General features: G+C 41.0%; 1 protein-coding gene across 3 annotated transcripts in view; it reads right to left on the bottom strand.

The window, feature by feature from the left end:
* DppIII (dipeptidyl peptidase 3) overlaps nucleotides 1–20,161 on the bottom strand; it is a 46,620-nt gene that overhangs the window by 6,088 nt on the left and 20,371 nt on the right. The window contains exon 1 of one of the 3 annotated variants that reach the window (XR_011716777.1): nucleotides 11,102–11,522. The exons of 1 other annotated variant lie outside the window; for it this stretch is intronic. The gene's annotated coding sequence lies outside the window, so the exon portion shown is untranslated. Of the gene's footprint in view, nucleotides 1–11,028; nucleotides 11,523–20,161 lie in introns of those variants that run through there. One more of the 3 variants, XR_011716776.1, reaches the window with a different exon arrangement.

Here is a 20,161-nt window from a genome sequence, read left to right as displayed (position 1 = left end):
CTCTCTCAACCACGCTCTTTTTATTTCCACACATCTCTCTTACCCTTACGTTACTTACTCGATCAAACCACCTCACACCACACATTGTCCTCAAACATCTCATTTCCAGCACATCCATCCTCCTGCGCACAACTCTATCCATAGCCCACGCCTCGCAACCATACAACATTGTTGGAACTACTATTCCTTCAAACATACCCATTTTTGCTTTCCGGGATAATGTTCTCGACTTCCACACATTTTTCAAGGCTCCCAAAATTTTCGCCCCCTCCCCCACCCTATGATCCACTTCCGCTTCCATGGTTCCATCCGCTGACAGATCCACTCCCAGATATCTAAAACACTTCACTTCCTCCAGTTTTTCACCATTCAAACTCACCTCCCAATTGACTTGACCCTCAACCCTACTGTACCTAATAACCTTGCTCTTATTCACATTTACTCTTAACTTTCTTCTTCCACACACTTTACCAAACTCCGTCACCAGCTTCTGCAGTTTCTCACATGAATCCGCCACCAGCGCTGTATCATCAGCGAACAACAACTGACTCACTTCCCAAGCTCTCTCATCCCCAACAGACTGCATACTTGCCCCTCTTTCCAAAACTCTTGCATTTACCTCCCTAACAACCCCATCCATAAACAAATTAAACAACCATGGAGACATCACACACCCCTGCCGCAAACCTACATTCACTGAGAACCAATCACTTTCCTCTCTTCCTACACGTACACATGCCTTACATCCTCGATAAAAACTTTTCACTCCTTCTAACAACTTGCCTCCCACACCATATATTCTTAATACCTTCCACAGAGCATCTCTATCAACTCTATCATATGCCTTCTCCAGATCCATAAATGCTACATACAAATCCATTTGCTTTTCTAAGTATTTCTCACATACATTCTTCAAAGCAAACACCTGATCCACACATCCTCTACCACTTCTGAAACCACACTGCTCTTCCCCAATCTGATGCTCTGTACATGCCTTCACCCTCTCAATCAATACCCTCCCATATAATTTACCAGGAATACTCAACAAACTTATACCTCTGTAATTTGAGCACTCACTCTTATCCCCTTTGCCTTTGTACAATGGCACTATGCACGCATTCCGCCAATCCTCAGGCACCTCACCATGAGTCATACATACATTAAATAACCTTACCAACCAGTCAACAATACAGTCACCCCCTTTTTTAATAAATTCCACTGCAATACCATCCAAACCTGCTGCCTTGCCGGCTTTCATCTTCCGCAAAGCTTTTACTACCTCTTCTCTGTTTACCAAATCATTTTCCCTAACCCTCTCACTTTGCACACCACCTCGACCAAAACACCCTATATCTGCCACTCTGTCATCAGACACATTCAACAAACCTTCAAAATACTCATTCCATCTCCTTCTCACATCACCACTACTTGTTATCACCTCCCCATTTACGCCCTTCACTGAAGTTCCCATTTGCTCCCTTGTCTTACGCACCCTATTTACCTCCTTCCAGAACATCTTTTTATTCTCCCTAAAATTTACTGATAGTCTCTCACCCCAACTCTCATTTGCCCTTTTTTTCACCTCTTGCACCTTTCTCTTGACCTCCTGTCTCTTTCTTTTATACTTCTCCCACTCAATTGCATTTTTTCCCTGCAAAAATCGTCCAAATGCCTCTCTCTTCTCTTTCACTAATACTCTTACTTCTTCATCCCACCACTCACTACCCTTTCTAAACAGCCCACCTCCCACTCTTCTCATGCCACAAGCATCTTTTGCGCAATCCATCACTGATTCCCTAAATACATCCCATTCCTCCCCCACTCCCCTTACTTCCATTGTTCTCACCTTTTTCCATTCTGTACACAGTCTCTCCTGATACTTCTTCACACAGGTCTCCTTCCCAAGCTCACTTACTCTCACCACCTTCTTCACCCCAACATTCACTCTTCTTTTCTGAAAACCCATACTAATCTTCACCTTAGCCTCCACAAGATAATGATCAGACATCCCTCCAGTTGCACCTCTCAGCACATTGACATCCAAAAGTCTCTCTTTCGCACGCCTGTCCATTAACACGTAATCCAATAACGCTCTCTGGCGTTATTGTGTGTGTGTGTGTGTGTGTGTGTGTGTGTATATATATATGTATATTATCCCTGGGGATAGGGGTGAAAGAATACTTCCCACGTATTCCTCGCGTGTCGTAGAAAGCGACTAGAGGGGACGGGAGCGGGGGGCCGGAAATCCTCCCCTCCTTGTATTAACTTTCTAAAATGGGAAACAGAAGAAGGAGTCACGCGGGGAGTGCTCATCCTCCTCGAAGGCTCAGACTGGGGTGCCTAAATGTGTGTGGATGTAACCAAGATGTGAAAAAAGGAGAGATAGGTAGTATGTTTGAGGAAAGGAACCTGGATGTTTTGGCTCTGAGTGAAACGAAGCTCAAGGGTAAAGGGGAAGAGTGGTTTGGAAATGTCTGGGGATTGACGTCAGGGGTTAGTGAGAGGACAAGAGCAAGGGAAGGAGTAGCAATACTCCTGAAACAGGAGTTGTGGGAGTATGTCATAGAATGTAAGAAAGTAAATTCTCGATTAATATGGGTAAAATTGAAAGTTGATGGAGAGAGGTGGGTGATTATTGGTGCATATGCACCTGGGCATGAGAAGAAAGATCATGAGAGGCAAGTGTTTTGGGAACAGCTAAATGAGTGTGTTAGCGGTTTTGAGGCACGAGACCGGGTTATAGTGATGGGTGATTTGAATGCAAAGGTGAGTAATGTGGCAGTTGAGGGAATAATTGGTATGCATGGGGTGTTCAGTGTTGTAAATGGAAATGGTGAAGAGCTTGTAGATTTATGTGCTGAAAAAGGACTGATGATTGGGAATACCTGGTTTAAAAAGCGAGATATACATAAGTATACTTATGTAAGTAGGAGAGAATTTAGTTCTACTTTTATATTAACTCCAAATTTTCTCTGATATATATAACTGTCAATACTATTGCCTTAACTAATACTATCCTAAACAATATCAAGCTGAATATCTAACTCTACAACTGTTACTGTATTCTCTAAACTTTACACTAACACACTGTAGAACAAAATCAATCTATATTCAAAACTTATAGCAATGCAAAACTGAACCGGTTTATTCGAAATTGTGGAATTTGTAAGGAGCCAGGTACATATCTATTTATATCTCTGACACCTATTCCCCTGGGAACTTCCCCAAAGGGGTAGCCTCAGCAAAAGTCTCCTCTTATCCCTGTCCTTATGTGCCTCCCTCACATACACTACACTATTCCATGCATTCTTTCACAATTTGTCTCCCTCCAGAATTCTTCCAATCTATTTCCCTCTGTCACAAGTTGTCTTTCTATCACACTAACCCTTTTGATTAGACTATCATATACTCTTTTTGTGAATGCCCAATCTTTCATTTGTTCCACATGCCCACACCAACTCAAAGTAGTATGTTTCACATATGCTACCACTCCACAATTCATTCCCTCTGAACTCCCTTCCAAACACTACACCCTTTATTTCTTTTCTTCATTCCATCTAGTCAGACCACATCCGCTCCTCAAATGGCTCATTTCCACAGCCTAGATACTTGACCTCTATGACTCATTCCATGTCCATGTTTCGGCTGCATAGGTCGGGGTTGAGAGGAGTCCCTTAATCCGCTCTTCACTTACATACTTACACCTCTACCCTTCATTATTCTATTAAGGAACCTAATGACTCTAGTACCCTGTACAGATCTCTCCTTCCATATCATCAAACTTACCCAAGACACCTCCTAAATACTTAAAATTCTCTTGCCTCTTCCAGTCAGTTTAGCACACTTTCTTTTTCACTCTATATGGGTTTGCAAAATCTATGCTTTCACTGTTTCCTTTCAAACACCATCACTTTACTTGCATTTAACTTAAATCACTTATGCTTACACACATCACAAAACTCACTTAAACCTTCTGCAACTCCTCTTCACTCTCAGCAAACAACACAGTATCATCCGCAAACAGGCTTTTCGCTAGTCACCATTCCTCACCACCACAGCCCATCTTTGCATCCTCCTTCCCTAATTTTGTTTTCATCTCACATATCATTCCATCCATACATATTAAAATGCCACAGTGACATCACACAGCCCTGCCTCACAACCCCATGTATAACAAAATTTTTGCTCAACTCTCCATTCACTCTTACACATGCATCTGCTACTCTATAGAAGGCTTTCACATCATCTAACACTTGTCTCCCTACCCTACATACTCTTAACACATCCAACAAAGCATTCCACTTGACTCTCACACTCTTTCTCTAGATCCATAAAAGCTGTATACAGTTTTCTTTCTTGTGCTAAATACTTTACCAAAGTCATCTTCACCTCAAAAATCTGATCCATACATCCCCTACTTTTCCTAAAACCCCTTTGCTCTTCACATATTCTGCATTCAGTCACTTCCATCACTCTATCAATCATCATCCTTGCATACACTTTTACAGGAATACTTAACAGACTTATTCCCTTAAAAATGTTACATACACCCTTTCTTTGATTAGAGGAACAATAACAGCCTTCAACAAATCTTCAGGCACAACCCTCTGTTTCCATGCTAAGTTACAAACAGATGCATCCACTCTATCACACTTTCTCCTCTTACTTCAGCATTTCAGCTTAATCCCATCCATTACAGGTGGATACCATTTAATAAGAACTATTCATATAAGATAACAGATTTGGGTTTCCATTACAAATTTCATCAATGTACAAGAGTTTTGTTTGAAATTTCTAAAATATTTCAACTCCTTCCATAGTTATCCCATAATTCATAATATGACTCTCAGAGACACATTTCTTTGCATTCCATAAGCACATGTTCCACAGAAATATTGCAATTACAGGTGTCACATCTAGCTTTCAATTTTTTTCTTTCTTTTCATATTTTTAGTTGGAGGTTCCATTCATGGACAGAAGTCCACATCATGGCCAGGAAAAAGAAGAGAAAGTGAAAAACCTGTCTTTTGAAGTATACTAGGTCATAGTTATTGGGAAAGACTTGAGATGATAGCTGGGTCATAGTTATTGGAAAAGGCATGAGATGATAGAGTTCCAAAGCTTCAAGGTGTAGGGAAAGAGTTATCAAAATGGATCATCCTTGAGCTGCCAACAGCCAAACAGTAATCATGTGATGCAGCAGCTTGCTGAGTATTGCCAGCTCTCAGGATCAAAAACAAAAGTAATATCTATAAATGAAGGAAAGTGAACCAACACTGGAGCTTACAGCAAGTGGGTCGTTTTAAAGCTAGCCTGGAAGAGTTAATGAGTCAGACTGCTTTCAATTCATCCCTATGAAGTAAGGATGCAGAGTACCACCCAAGATGCGAGAGCAGTATTCCATACAAGGGCGGGGCAATCCTTTGTATCTCTTTGGAAGACAAGAAATTTTGAGCTCTAAACAAGACTCCCAATTCCTAAGAGGCAGACTTAGCTAATTAAGTAATGTGGGGTTTCCAAGACAAACCACATGTTATAGTAATACCAAGTATGTTCACTGAGATAAGAAATGGAATCAGAGAACCATCAAAGGAGGTAGCAGAGTTGTGAGGAATTTCTGATAGAGAGATAGGCAAAAACTGGATTTTGGAGGCATTAATCTTAACCATATTTCATTTACCCCATTGAGATGACCTGTCCAAGCCTGAGTTTATTGAGACAAGATGAAGAGTGAGTGACAGAAGAAGGAAGAATTGAAGAGTACAGTGTAGAGTCATTAATGTGTGAGTGCACTTGATTATTTGTAATGAAAGGTGATCAGTGATAAAAAGGAGAAACAGTACAGGAAACAGGAAAGAAACTTGAGGAACACTGCTGCTGATGGATAAAGGGGGATAAGCTGATCCATTAAAAACCACAGAGACAGATCAGCCAGAGAAGAAGCTAGATAGGAGGGAGCAAAGTAAGGGAGGGAAACCATAACAGGGAAGTTCAGAGATGAGACCGCAGTGCCATACCCTGTCAAAAACTTTGGATAAATCTAAGGCAGCTATGTAGGATTCCCCCAGATCTTTCAAAAATGATGACCAGACATCAGCAAAATACGAAAGAATAATATCAGTGGATCTCACCTTAAAGAAGTCACACTAGTGACCAGAGAGAAGCCTGGGGCGAAATTCAAGATGTCTGAGGATATGGAGTTGAGGAGGAATTCAAACACTTTGAAAATAGTACATGTCAACACAACAAGACAGTAGTTAGAAGGGTCAGAACAGTCACCCTTCTTCCAAGAAGCAGGAAAAGTTCTGGTTTTCAACAGAAAAGGAACAGGTAAACAAGCATATATGCAAGTTCAGAGGCACACTCTTTCAGTATATGGAGATGAATGCCATCAGGACAATAAACCTTGCTTGTATCCTTAGAGACAAGCATTTTTCAGACAGTCTGAAAAGAGATTACAGGGAGGGGAATAGGATTAGTAATTGGAGCATCAAGGCTTGAAGGAATGTTAAGAGTCGTCCAAGGTAGAGTTAGAGAAGAAATGAGAACCAAGCAGAGTTGCTTTGTCTACAGGAGACACAGATATAGCACCATCATGAATGGTAGAGCAACAGAAGCTGTTAACGATGCCCTTTGTTAAAGATCAGAAAGGCCTATCAGTGGATGAAAAGGAGAGGTAATAGCACTTCCTTTCAATAACATAATGCTATGTCTCAAGGGTAAGATACTCGCAATGATTAAAGGTAGTAATAAATGCTGAATAGGAGTCAGAGGGAGAGTTTTTCCAAGCCCAATATACCTGATCCCTTCCCTGAATGGCCTCAGAATAGGAATGGTTGAGGTCATCTTGAAGGAAGAGGAGATGAATGCTTCCATTCCTGCAACAATAACCTCTGCTTCACATTTGGCGTAGACAGAAGCATCACCATATAAAAGACAGTAATATACCAAAGGAAAGTCAGTAAAGAATTTTCTGAAGTAATTCCACTCAACTTTGTCGAGGTGCCAATATTTATGTTTAGAGGGGGCTGCTGGAGGGGAAAGTACCATTAAAATAAATACATTTATGAGTATGCGGTTAGAAGAACCAACTAGGGTAAGACTGTGCAGCTACAGCACGAAGGATTAGAGGTGAAAACTTATCCAAAATAATAGCTACAGCAGTTAGAAATATGGGTAAGGTAGGTGATAATTTTTCCTTGATTACTGCAAATGGAGAGTGTGGGGGCTTCAATCCCCTGTCATCCATATGGGAGGAATTCAACCATTCTCTATAGTGAACATCAAAATTCCGTAGGTAGAGGATCTCGGCTTGCAGGTGAAAGGATGTCATGGCCTCATGGCAGGAATTTAGGTTGTTAGAAATCGATATAAAATTTGTACAATTAAGACAGCAGTAGGTAAAACAAAGGAAAACAGAGGTAGTTAGGATATAGGCCTCCAACTAGACAACATTAAAGTTTGGGAACTCGAGGTCCACAAAGAGTGCAACAGGTGTGTTGATGTTGGAATAAGCACAGACGCCACATCTGAACAAGAGTCATGAGTGGAGATTATAGTTGCAGATAAGAAATCAGGTAGTGAAAACATTATTAAACAACTGGGTCTGAAAAAGGTGAGATAAACTAAATTGGTTGGTAAGGTTATTTAATGTATGTATGACTCATAGTGAGGTGCCTGAGGATTGGTGGAATGCTTGCATAGTGCCATTGTACAAAGGCAAAGGGGATAAAAGTGAGTGCTCAGATTACAGAGGTATAAGTTTGCTGAGTATTCCTGGGAAATTATATGGGAGGGCGTTGATTCGGAGGGTGAAAGCATGTACAGAGCATCAGATTGGGGAGAGCAGTGTGGTTTCAGAAGTGGTAGAGGATGTCTGGATCAGGGGTTTGCTTTGAAGAATGTATGTGAGAAATACTTAGAAAAGCAAATGGATTTGTTTGTAGCATTTATGGATCTGGAGAAGGAATATGATAGAGTTGATAGAGATGCTCTGTAGAAGGTTTTAAGAATATATGGTGTGGGAGGCAAGTTGTTAGAAGCAATGAAAAGTTTTTATCAAGGATGTAAGGCATGTGTACATGTAGGAAGAGAGGAAAGTGATTGGTTCTCAGTGAATGTAGGTTTGTGGCTGGGGTTTGTGAAGTCTCCATGGTTGTTCAATTTGTTTATGGATGGGGATGTTAGGGAGGTGAATGCAAGAGTTTTGGAAAGAGGGGCGAGTATGCAGTCTGTTGTGGCTGTGAAAGGGCTTGGGAAGTGAGTCAGTTGGTGTTCGCTGATGATACAGCGCTGGTGGCTGATTCGGATGAGAAACTGCAGAAGCTGGTGACTGAGTTTGGTAAAGTGTGTGAAAGAAGAAAACTGAAAGCAAATGTAAATAAGAGCAAGGTTATCAGGTACAGTAGGGTTGAGGGACAAGTCAATTGGGTGGTAAGTTTAAATGGAGAAAAACTGGAGGAAGTGTAGTGTTTTAGATATCTGGATTTGGCAGCAGATGGAACCATGGAAGCAAAAGTGAATCATAGGGTGGGGGAGGGGGCGAAAGTTCTGGGAGCATTGAAAAATGTGTGGAAGTTGAGAACATTATCTTGGAAAGCAAAAATAAGTATGTCTGAAAAATTAGTGGTTCCAACAATGTTATATGGTTGCGAGGCAAGGGCTATAGATAGAGTTGTGTGGAGGAGGGTGGATGTGCTGGAAATGAAATGTCTGAGGACAATATGTGGTGTAAGGTGGTTTGATCGAGTAAGTAATGAAAGGGTAAAAGAAATGTGTGGTAATAAAAAGAGTGTGGTTGAGAGAGCAGAAGAGGGTGTTTTGAAATGGTTTGGTCACATGGAGAGAATGAGTGAGGAAAGATTGACAAAGAGGAATGAGAGGAAAGATTGACAAAGAGGATATATGTGTCAGAGGTGGAGGGAACGAGAAGTGGGAGACCAAATTGGAGGTGGAAAGATGGAGTGAAAAAGATTTTGAGTGATCGGAGCCTGAACATGCAGAAGGGTGAAAGGCGTGCAAGGAATAGAGTGAATTGGAACAATGTGGTATACCGGGGTCAACGTGCTGTCATTTCACCCATGCAAGGAATAGTGAATTGGAACGATGTGGTATACCAGGGTCGACGTGCTGTCAATGGATTGAACCAGGGCATGTGAAGTGTCTGGGGTAAACTATGGAAAGTTTTGTGGGGCCTGTATGTGGAAAGGGAGCTGTGGTTTTGGTGCATTACACATGACAGCTAGAGACTGAGTGTGAATGAATGTGGCCTTTGTTGTCTTTTCCTTGCGCTACCTCGTGCACATGCGGGGGGAGGGGGTTGTCATTTCATGTGTGGCAGGGTGGCGATAGGAATGAATAAGGGCAGACAGTATGAATTATGTACATGTGTATATATGAATATGTCTGTGTGTGTATATATACGTATATGGTGAGATGTATAGGTACGTATATACGCGTGTGTGGACGTGTATGTATATACATGTGTATGCAGGTGGGTTGGATCATTCTTTTGTGTTTCCTTGCGCTACCTCGCTAGCACAGGAGACAGCGACAAAGTATAATAAATATAAAAAATGAATTAGAAGAGGCACTAATCAGATGGTGCCCAACAAGAAAGAGGTTACTAAAGAGACCACAGATGTTGGTATAGTGAACAGAAAAAGAGGCAAGTCTACCAGAAATTTAAAGGGCATGGGAGAGGCCATTACTACTACTGTAAGAGCCCTTCCTCTCATTGTTGGCAAAGTCAGGTGGGTACACAGAGGCTTAGCACCCCATGATCCCAAGGGTTACCTCTAAAACAATTACTTAGGATTTTTCCCTCTAAAAGCTCTGTCATCTGTTCTTGACATTACCTCACTCATGTGGGAAATGGCAAACATGCATGAAAAAAAAGAGAAAATCAATGAGAAGTAAAGCTCTCTAATATGGTTTGCCATATATAATTGCTTAAGCCTCAGCATCCACACTTTCATTATTGCCTGTATCAAACTGCCCAGGACACCAGCAAACTTCTATGCTCTTGTCCTCGGTGTGGATTAAGTTCCCCATTTTGACTACATTACTGAATGTTCATACATATAGAAATAACTAAAAAGGTCAAATGATACTTTTACAGCTTATTTCTAATTTCTACTTTTGTATTACTTTCACTTAATCAACCACATATCTTTTCCTTAATATACTGAAGTTTTATTACTGTTTATTACTGTCCTACCTAATATTGTTCAAGGTATTATTATCATTTCATAATCCAGCAAATTTTGTTAGGTTAGGTCAGGTATGGTTTAGTTGAAACTGATTTTCCAATGATACTTGATCTCTTGAAGAATTCTGACCTTAATTTCTTGAGCAAACATGATTATTGGTGAATGGCCGAAACGGTACACCTTTACCCCACTTAATTCTCAAAATGATGTTCCACATCTGCTGTTGTAATTTGGCAACACTACACTAACATCACAGACCAAAATTGTTCAATATCCAAAGCAAATCGCGAAGCAGAGATAAAATGGATGTTCACCCGACTGTCCTGATTAACCTTAATTCCCGAATGTTGCACATCGAGTCGAATTCATTTTGGCTATGTGTATAAACAATGAACATATCTATCTTACTAAGGATATCACATAAATATAGAAATACTTATTTATAATGTAGTCCTCATTATACAATCAAAAGCAATGATGGCACAAAGCAGAAGAGCTTTTCCCGAAATTACAAATATATAACTGAACCAGATGTAAACGATTTCACTGTCTAACAAAAATATTAAAGAGCTGGTGAGCACAGTTATCAATAGCAGTATTAACACACACACACACACACACACACACACACACACACACACACACACACGTCATTAACATCCAATACCATTAAACGCTGTCTTATAATACCGACATACTGTACGTCATTATGGTTCACGTCCCCTCTTATTACTGTCTTATTGTAGGCGTTAAGGAACATCAAAGCTGAAATACTTCACATAATATTGTATAGGATCTCTACACACATATACTTTACATATTATTGTAGAAGATCTCCACACACATATATTTCACATATCATTGTAGAGGATCTCCACACAAACACTCACAATGTTTTGATCGACACACGTGTTGACAGTGAACAACAGGCCACAAGGTTGGTTGTACTCCAACTGGGAGTTGGAATTCAGTCTTATTGACAAACTTTCCTGAAGCAGCCACCATTACAGAGAGTTATGGGCTGTGTCATCAGAAGCTATCATAAGATCCACCATTCAATCACCATAATGAAGATGATTAACATTCATCTGAATTATTCATTCAAGTATTCTCCGTCCGGGGATTTTTTGCCCTTGATTGTGGCTTCTGCATCAGAATGCACCCACTAGTCAGGCTTTCACTAAATATTTTGTATATATGCTGTTTAATGCTGCTTACGATTGTCCAAATAAACTTATCAGCTTAACTCGTTCATTTCGTATTAACTGTATTATAAGAAATAAACAATTAGCATGCAAAGGAGAAAATGAGAAAAATAAACAGACCAGCTAAACACTATCACACAAGTTGGTAACCTGCGCTACCCTAAAAATGAAAGATAAGAAGCACATTAAATTTGTTGAAGGAAAATGCAAATAATCATACAGAGGAAAGCGTGTTCTGAAAGTGCTGACATGTAAAGTACACGAACACGTCCAGACATGGAAGTTACACTGAACACAAATTAAGATGAGGAGAGGTCAAGGCAGGAGTAAGCCGATGAATCTGTAAGTTGTTATGCTTTAAAAAAAATCTGCAAATATATGCAACCAAAGATACTGCTACTGGTTGAGTGCAAGGGAGGCGTTAAGAGTAAAATGAAATAGAAGTGTCTCATTGACCATCACAATTAATGGCGAACTAACGAATTTGAATAGTGAATTCCTTTTCAAATGAGGTTTGATCGAGTTGGTTGACTTGTTTTGAACTCTTCATTTGCATAGTCTACAGTACGAGTCCATTTGTTCAGTAACTGGCTTATTATCCTGTTTATCATCTTATTACTTCTATTTCTGACGACATTAAATGTTGCAGGGTCAAGAATCCAATGACAAACTTTTTAACTATTATAGCCACACTATCACTGTACAAACTCTAATTACTATTCGCTTCAAAGCTTTCATCCACAAATTTGAGATGTCTCTGAATCAGTCATCTTTTACATTTGCCTTGATTCCCTTTCTCATTGTCTTTATTCCAAATAAACTTATTGTAAGGGTAATCATCACAAGTTCTTAAGTTTCATTTAACACCTACAAGATTTTGGTCTGGGACATTTCTGGTTACTTTAGTTGCTCTCTTCATCCATCTATGCCAGCAGTGCAAGTTTCAGTTTTCAAGCAGACTGCATAAGAAAAAAAACATTCGTCTCCCTTCCCCTATGATAAGAAGGCATCATGTCTCAAGGTGAAGGCTGTTCCAAAGTCTTTGAGTGGACACAACATTCTTCCCCTACCCAAAAGGTGAACCTTGCTTGAGCATGTTACCTTAAACCTGAGGGATTAAATAAAGAGCCAGCCCTCTTTTCACCCAATCTTAAGGTGATTCTGTTTCTTTAAGAGAAAAATTTAGGTGGTACATTAACTATCCACGAAAATCAATTCAGAACAGCTATCAGAACTATGTTTTAACCCCTCTTGTTACCACACCAAGATAGTAGCCCAAAAACAGGAGGGGTCTTACCCAAATTACAGTGTGGATTATCAATGTTTATGAAAACTTCTGCTTTGTACATAGGTAAACACAGCTGAAAGCACTGTACATGTGATTATCCACAGCACTAGATCAGCTATCACTTTTACCATGGTTGGTTGCTCTTCCCTCTAGTTTAAGGACTCTACAAAACTTCTCTTGATATCATAGTTATGCCCAACATGCTTTCAACTGGACAGCAGTTAACTCCATATCAAATCTGATCACTTAAGATGACTTTTGTTTCGATGATCATTTTCTCCATTTCAGATTTCTTTAGGTGGCTCAGGTGGGGAAAAGCCTCTCAAATTAACCATACATATCTGGATTTTATAGTTTGCTTTAAAGAACATTTATGAGAAATTACATTGATAGGTCTGGGGAAATAATCTCTACGGTTGATGGAGATGCCTTGTGAAAGGTCTTAAATATATTGTGTGGAAGGGAAGCCACAGGAAATGAGAAGTTTTATCAAAGTATGTAAAGCATGTGTTCAAGTGGCAGCAGCGTGTGATATAACCATGGCTGTTTAATCTGTTAATGGATTGGGTGGTGAGACTGGTAAATGCAAAGATCATGGACATAGGGGCAAGTATGCTGTCTCTAGGGTGGAGAGAGGCCTTGGGAGTGTCAGTTGTTTGCTGATGACACAGCACTAAAGCCATATTTGAGTAAGAAACTGCTGAAGTTGGTGCCTGTGTTTGGGAATGTTTGGGAAAGGAGGTAGTCAAGAGAAAATGAAAATAGAAGTAAGATTATTAAGTTTAGCAATGCAGAGGGAAAGGTTATTAAAGAGAGAAAAATTGGAGGAAGTGGAGTATTTTAGATACCTAGGAGTGGACTGGAAGTCATAGGGTGCATGAGGGGTGAAGGTTTTAGGAAGAAATGAGGAATGTTAGAAAGTGATGTTGTCATCTGGGGGGCAGGGGAAAAAATGGTATGTTTTAAGGAATGCTGTACCAGTAATATTGTATGGATGAAAGGCATTGCTATAAATGTGCTTGTAGATGAGGGTTGATATGATGGAAATGAAATGTCTAAGGGCAATAAGTGGTGTGAGGTGGTTTGATCGAGTAATTAATAAATGGGTAAGAGACAGGTGTATAACTAAAGAAGTTTGTGACTGAGATCTAAACAAGGTGTGCTGAAATGATCTGGACATTTTGAGAATAAGTGAAGAGGATGACAAAGAGGATTATATGTATTAGAAGTGAAGGGGAAAAGGGGAAGAGGAAGGGCAAATTGGAGAGGGAAGGATGGAGTGAAAAAGATTTTGAGTGCTAGAGGCCTGGGCATGCAGGAGGGTGAAAGGTGTACAAGCATTGGGTGAATGAGAGGAATGAGAAATACAGGGGGGGCAACATGCTGCTAGTGAACCAGGGAATATGAAGCAGCCAGGGTAAACCAGGGGAAAGTCTGTAGGGCACAGTTGTGCATAGGGAGCCGTGATTTTAGTGAATTACTCATGACAGCTGTTGAATGGAGGTGAAAAAATGTCTGCAGTGAACAGGATATGGGGTTTTCAAGGGAGCATTAGAGCGTCACATTCATATATCCTCAAACTATGATGCAAATGAGTGAACAAAATCTTCCATACTAACCGAGGTTTTCTTTTTAAAAGCTAAACTAAGTCATCAGTTAGAATTTTTGTTTTCCCCTTTCTAGGAAGTTGAAATCATGGTCCTCATCGACCCTCCTGGTAATGCTCATGGGCACAGTGCATCATGAAACAGAACCTCTGGGCAATGCTCTTGGGCACAGTGCATTATGAAACATCTTCAAAAAGACATCATTTGCAATACTAGATGTTGGATAAGACACATTCAAGACACCAATGTTATAATTCCAGAGCCCTCTGGGTATATTTTAATTTACTTACAATTAACCTGTATTCTTTCTCCCCTAACCCCAGGCAACTAAAGGGGGTGAGGGGGGGACTGGAAACCCCCTCATATTGTAAATTTCTAATAGGGGAAACAGAAGAAGGAGTCATGCAGGGAGTGCTCATTCTCCTCGAAGGCTCAGATTGGGGTGTCTAAATGTGTGTGAATGTAACCAAATGAGAAAAAAGGAGAGATAGGTAGTATGCTTGAGGAAAGGAACCTGGATGTTTTGCCTATGAGTGAAACAAAGCTCACGGGTAAAGGGGAGGAGTGGTTTGGGAATGTCTTGGGAGTAAGTCAGGGGTTAGTGAGAGGATAAGAGCAAAGGAAGGAGTTGCACTCCTCCTGAAGCAGGAGTTGTGGGAAGATGTGTCAGTGCAAGAAAATAAACTCTAGATTGACATGGGTAAAATTGAAAGTGGATGAAGAGAAATGGGTGATTTTGGTGTCTATGCACCTGGTCATGAGAAAAAAGATCATGAGAGGCAATTGTTTTGGAAGCAGCTGACTGAGTGTGTTAGCAGCTTTGATGCACAAGACCGGGTTATAGTGATGGATGATTTGAATGCAAAGGTGAGTAATGTGGTAGTTGAGGGTATAACTGGTGTACATGAGATGTTGTGGTGGAAATGGTGAAGAGCTTGTGGATTTGTGTGCTGAAAAAGGACAAGTGATTGGAAATACCTGGTTTAAAAAGAGAGATATTCATAAGTATACATATGGGTGTAGGAGAGATGGCCAGAGGGCGTTATTGGATTACGTGTTAATTGATAAGCATGTAAAAGAGAGACTTTTGGATGTTAATGTGCTGAGAGGGGCAGCTGGAGGGATGTCTGATCACTATCTTGTGGAGGCAAAGGTGAAGATTTGTAGAGGTTTTCCGAAGAGAGAATGGTGGGGAGAATAGAGTGGTGAGAGTAAGTGAGCCTGGAAAGGAGACTTATGTGAGGAGGTACAGAAGAGATTGAAAGCAGAATGGCAAAAGGGTAGTGAATGGTGGGATGAAGTAAGATTGTTAGTGAAAGAGAAGGGAGAGGCATTTGAACGATTCTTGCAAGGAAGTAGTGCAAATGACTGGGAAAGGTATAAAAGAAAGCAGGAGGAGGTCAAAAGAGAGGTGCAAGAGGTGAAAAAGAGGGCAAATGAGAGTTGGGGTGAGAGAGTATCATTACATTTTAGGGTGAATAAAAAGATGTTTTAGAGGGAGGTAAATAATGTGTGTAAGACATGATAACAAATAGGAACATCAGTGAAGGGGGCAAATGGGGAGGTAATAACAAGTAGTGATGAAGTGAGGAGATGGAGTGAGTATTTTGAAGGTTTGTTGAATGTGTTTGATGATAGAGTGGCTGATATAGGGTGTTTTGGTCGAAGTGGAGTGTGAGGTGAGTGGGTTAGGTGAATGGGTTGGTGAACAGAGAAGAGTTGGTGAAAGCTTTGCAAAAGATGAAAGCTAGCAAGGCAGCAGGTTTGGATGGTATTGCTGTGTTTTTTGACTGGTTGGTAAGGATATTTAATGTATGTATGGATCATGGTGAGGTGCCAGAGTATTGGCAGAATGCATGCATGGTGCCACTGTACAAAGGCAAAGGGGATAAAGGTGAGTGTTGAAATTGCAGAGGCATAAGTTTGTTGAGTATTCCTGGGAAATTATATGGGAGGGTACTGATTGAGAGGGTTAAGGCATGTACACAGCAACAGATAGGGGAAGAGCAGTGTGGTTTCAGAAGTGGTAGAGGATGTGTGGATCAGGTGTTTGCTTTGAAGAATGTATGTGAGAAATACTCAGAAAAATAGATGGATTTGTACATAGCATCTATGGATCTAGAGAAGACATATGATAGGGTGGATAGAGATGCTTTCTGGAAGGGTTTACGAGTATCTGGTGTGGGAAATAAGTTGCGAGAAGCATTGAAAAGCTTTTACCAAGGATGTAAAGCATGTGTACAAGTAGGAAGAGAGGAAAGTGATTGGTTCCCAGTGAATGTCAGTTTGTGTCAGGGGTGCATGATGTCTCCTTGGATGTTTAATTTGTTTATGGATGGGGTGGTTAGGGAGGTGAATGCAAGAGTTTTGGAGAGAGGGGATAGTATGCAGTCCATTCTGGATGAGAGGGCTTGGGAAGTGAGTCAGTTGTTCGCTGATGGTACAGCACTGGTGGCTGATTCTGGTAAGAAACTGCAGAAGTTGGTGACTGAGTATGGTAAAGTGTGTGAAAGAAGAAAGTTGAGAGTAAATGGAAATAATAGCAAGGTTATTAGGTAGGATTAAGGGACAAGTTAATTGGGAGGTAAGTTTGATTGGAGAAAAACTGGAGGAAGTGAAGTGTTTTAGATATCTGGGAGTGGACTTAGCAGCAGATGGGACAATGGAAGCAGATGTGAGTCACAGGGTGGGGGAGGGGGTAAAGGTTCTGGGAGCGTTGAAAAATGTGTGGAAGGCGAAAACGTTATCTCGGAGAGCAAAAATGGGTATGTTTCAAGGAATGTTGGTTCCAACAGTGTTACATGGTTGCAAGGCATGGGCTATAGATAGGGTTGTGTGGAAGAGGGTGGATGTGTTGGAAATGAAATGTTTTAAGGACAATACGTAGTGTGAGGTGGTTTGATCGAGTAAGTAATGAAAGGGTAAGAGATGTGTGTGTGTGATAAAAAGAGTGCGGTTGAGAGAGGAGATGAGGGTGCATTGGAATGGTTTGGACACATGGAGAGAATGAGTGAGGAAAGACTGACGAAGAGGATATATGTGTCAGAGGTGGAGGGAAGAAGGACAAGAGGTAGACCAAATTGGAGTTGAAAGGATGGAGTGAAAAAGATTTTTGAGCAGTCGGGGCCTGAATATACAGGAAGGTGAAAGGCATGCAAGGAATAGAGTGAATTGGAACGATGTGGTATACCAGGGTCGACGTGCTGTCAGTGGATCGAACCAGGGCATGTGAAGCATCTGGGGTAAACCATGGAAAGGTCTGTGGGGCCTGGATGTGAAAAGGAAGCTGTAGTTTCGATGCATTACACTTGAAAGCTAGATACTAATTGTGAATGAATGTGGCCTTTTTTTGTCTGTTTCTGGCACTATCTCGCTGGAAGAGGCGAATGCTATTTTCTGTGTGGCGGGTTGACAACAGGAATGGATGAAGGCAGATAGTATGAATAAGTACATGTGTATATATATATACATTTATTTATTTTACTTTGTTGCTGTCTCCCGTGATATTAAGGTAGCACAAGGAAACAGACAACAGAATGGCCCAACCCACCCACATAAACATGTATATACATACACGTCCACACACGCAAATATACATAACTATTCATCTCAATGTATACATATATATACACACAGACACATACATATATACACATGTACATAATTCATACTGTCTGCCTTTATTCATTCCCATCGCCACCCCGTCACACATGAAATAACAACCCCCTACCCCCCTGCATGTGCGCAAGGTAGCGCTAGGAAAAGACAACAAAGGCCACATTCGTTCACACAGTCTCTAGCTATCATGTAATAATGCACCAAAACCACAGCTCTCTTTCCATATCTAGGCCCCACAGAACTTTCCATGGTTTACCCCAGATGCTTCACATGCCCTGGTTCAATCCATTGACAGCATGTCAATCCTGGTATACCACATCATTCCAATTCACTCTATTCCTTGCACGTCTTTCACCCTCCTGCATGTTTAGGCCCCGATCACTCAAAATCTTTTTCACTCCATCCTTTCACCTCCAAATTGGTCTCCCACTTCTCCTTGTTCCCTCCACCTCTGACACATATATCCTCTTTGTCAATCTTTCCTTACTCATTCTCTCCATGTGACCAAACCATTTCAAAACACCCTCTTCTGCTCTCTCAACCACACTTTTTATTACCACACATCTCTCTTACCCTATTATTACCTACTCGATCAAACCACCTCACACCACTTATTGTCCTCAAACATCTCATTTTCAGCACATCCACCCTCCTCCACACAACTCTATCTATAGCCCACACCTCAAAACCATATAACATTGTTGGAACCACTATTCCTTCAAACATACCCGTTTTTGCTTTCCGAGATAATGTTCTCGACTTCCACACATTCTTCAAGGCTCCCAGAACTTTCGCCCCCTCCCCCACCTTATGATTCACTTCCACGGTTCCATCCGCTGCCAAATCCACTGCTAGATATCTAAAACACTTCACTTCCTCCAGTTTTTCTCCATTCAAACTTACCTCCCAATCGACTTGTCCCTCATCCCTACTGTACCTAATAACCTTGCTCTTATTCACATTTACTCTCAGCTTTCTTCTTTGACACACTTTACCAAATTCAGTCACCATCTTCTGCAGTTTCTCACACGAATCAGCCACCAGAGCTGTATCATCAGCGAACAACAATTGACTCACTTCCTAAGCTCTCTCATCCACAACAGACTGCATACTTGCCCCTCTTTCCAAAACTCTTGCATTCATCTCCCTAACAACCCCATCCGTAAACAAATTAAACAACTATGGAGACATCACACACCACTGCCGCAAACCAGGTATTCCCAATCACCAGTCCTTTTTCAACACATAAATCTACAAGCTCTTCACCATTTCCATGTACAACACTGAACACCCCATTTACACAAATTATTCCCTCAACTGTGCCACATTGCTCACCTTTGCATTCAAATCACCCATCACTATAACCCGGTCTCGTGCATCAAAACTACTAACACACTCACTCAGCTGCTCCCAAAACACTTGCCTTTCATGATCTTTCTTCTCATGCCCAGGTGCATATGCACCAAGAATCACCCATCTCTCTCCATCCACTTTCAGTTTTACCCATATCAATCTAGAGTTTACTTTCTTACACTCTATCACATACTCCCACCACTCCTGTTTCAGGAGTAGTGCTACTCCTTCCCTCACTCTTGTCTTCTCACTAACCCCTGACTTTACTCCCAAGACATTTCCAAACCACTCTTCCCCTTTACCCTTGAGCTTCGTTTCACTCAGAGCGAAAACATCCAGGTTCCTTTCCTCAAACATACAACCTACCTCTCCTTTTTTTTTATTTATTTATTATTCATTTATTTATTATACTTTGTCGCTGTCTCCTGCATTAGCGAGGCAGCATAAGGAAACAGACGAAACAATGGCCCAACCCACCCACATACAACACATGTATATATATACACCTCCACACACGCACATATACTTACCTATCCACCTCAACGTATACATATATATACACACACAGACATATACATACATACACATATACATAATTCATACTGTCTGCCCTTATTCATTCCTGTCGCTACCCCACCACACATGAAATGACAACCCCCTCCCCCCGCATGTGCGCGAGGTAGCGCTAGGAAAAGATAACAAAGGCCACATTCATTCACACTCAGTCTCTAGCTGTTATGTATAATGCACCGAAACTACAGCTCTCTTTCCACATCCAGGCTCCACAAAACCTACCATGGTATACCCCAGACGCTTCATATGCCCTGGTTCAATCCATTGACAGCATGTCGACCCCAGTATACCACATCGTTCCAACCC

The sequence above is a fragment of the Panulirus ornatus genome, chromosome 56 (genome assembly GCF_036320965.1).
Source record: "Panulirus ornatus isolate Po-2019 chromosome 56, ASM3632096v1, whole genome shotgun sequence".
Classification (NCBI taxonomy): domain Eukaryota; kingdom Metazoa; phylum Arthropoda; class Malacostraca; order Decapoda; family Palinuridae; genus Panulirus; species Panulirus ornatus.
The sequence above is the reverse complement of the archived record's forward strand: the minus strand, read 5'-3'. Positions and strand labels throughout refer to the sequence as shown.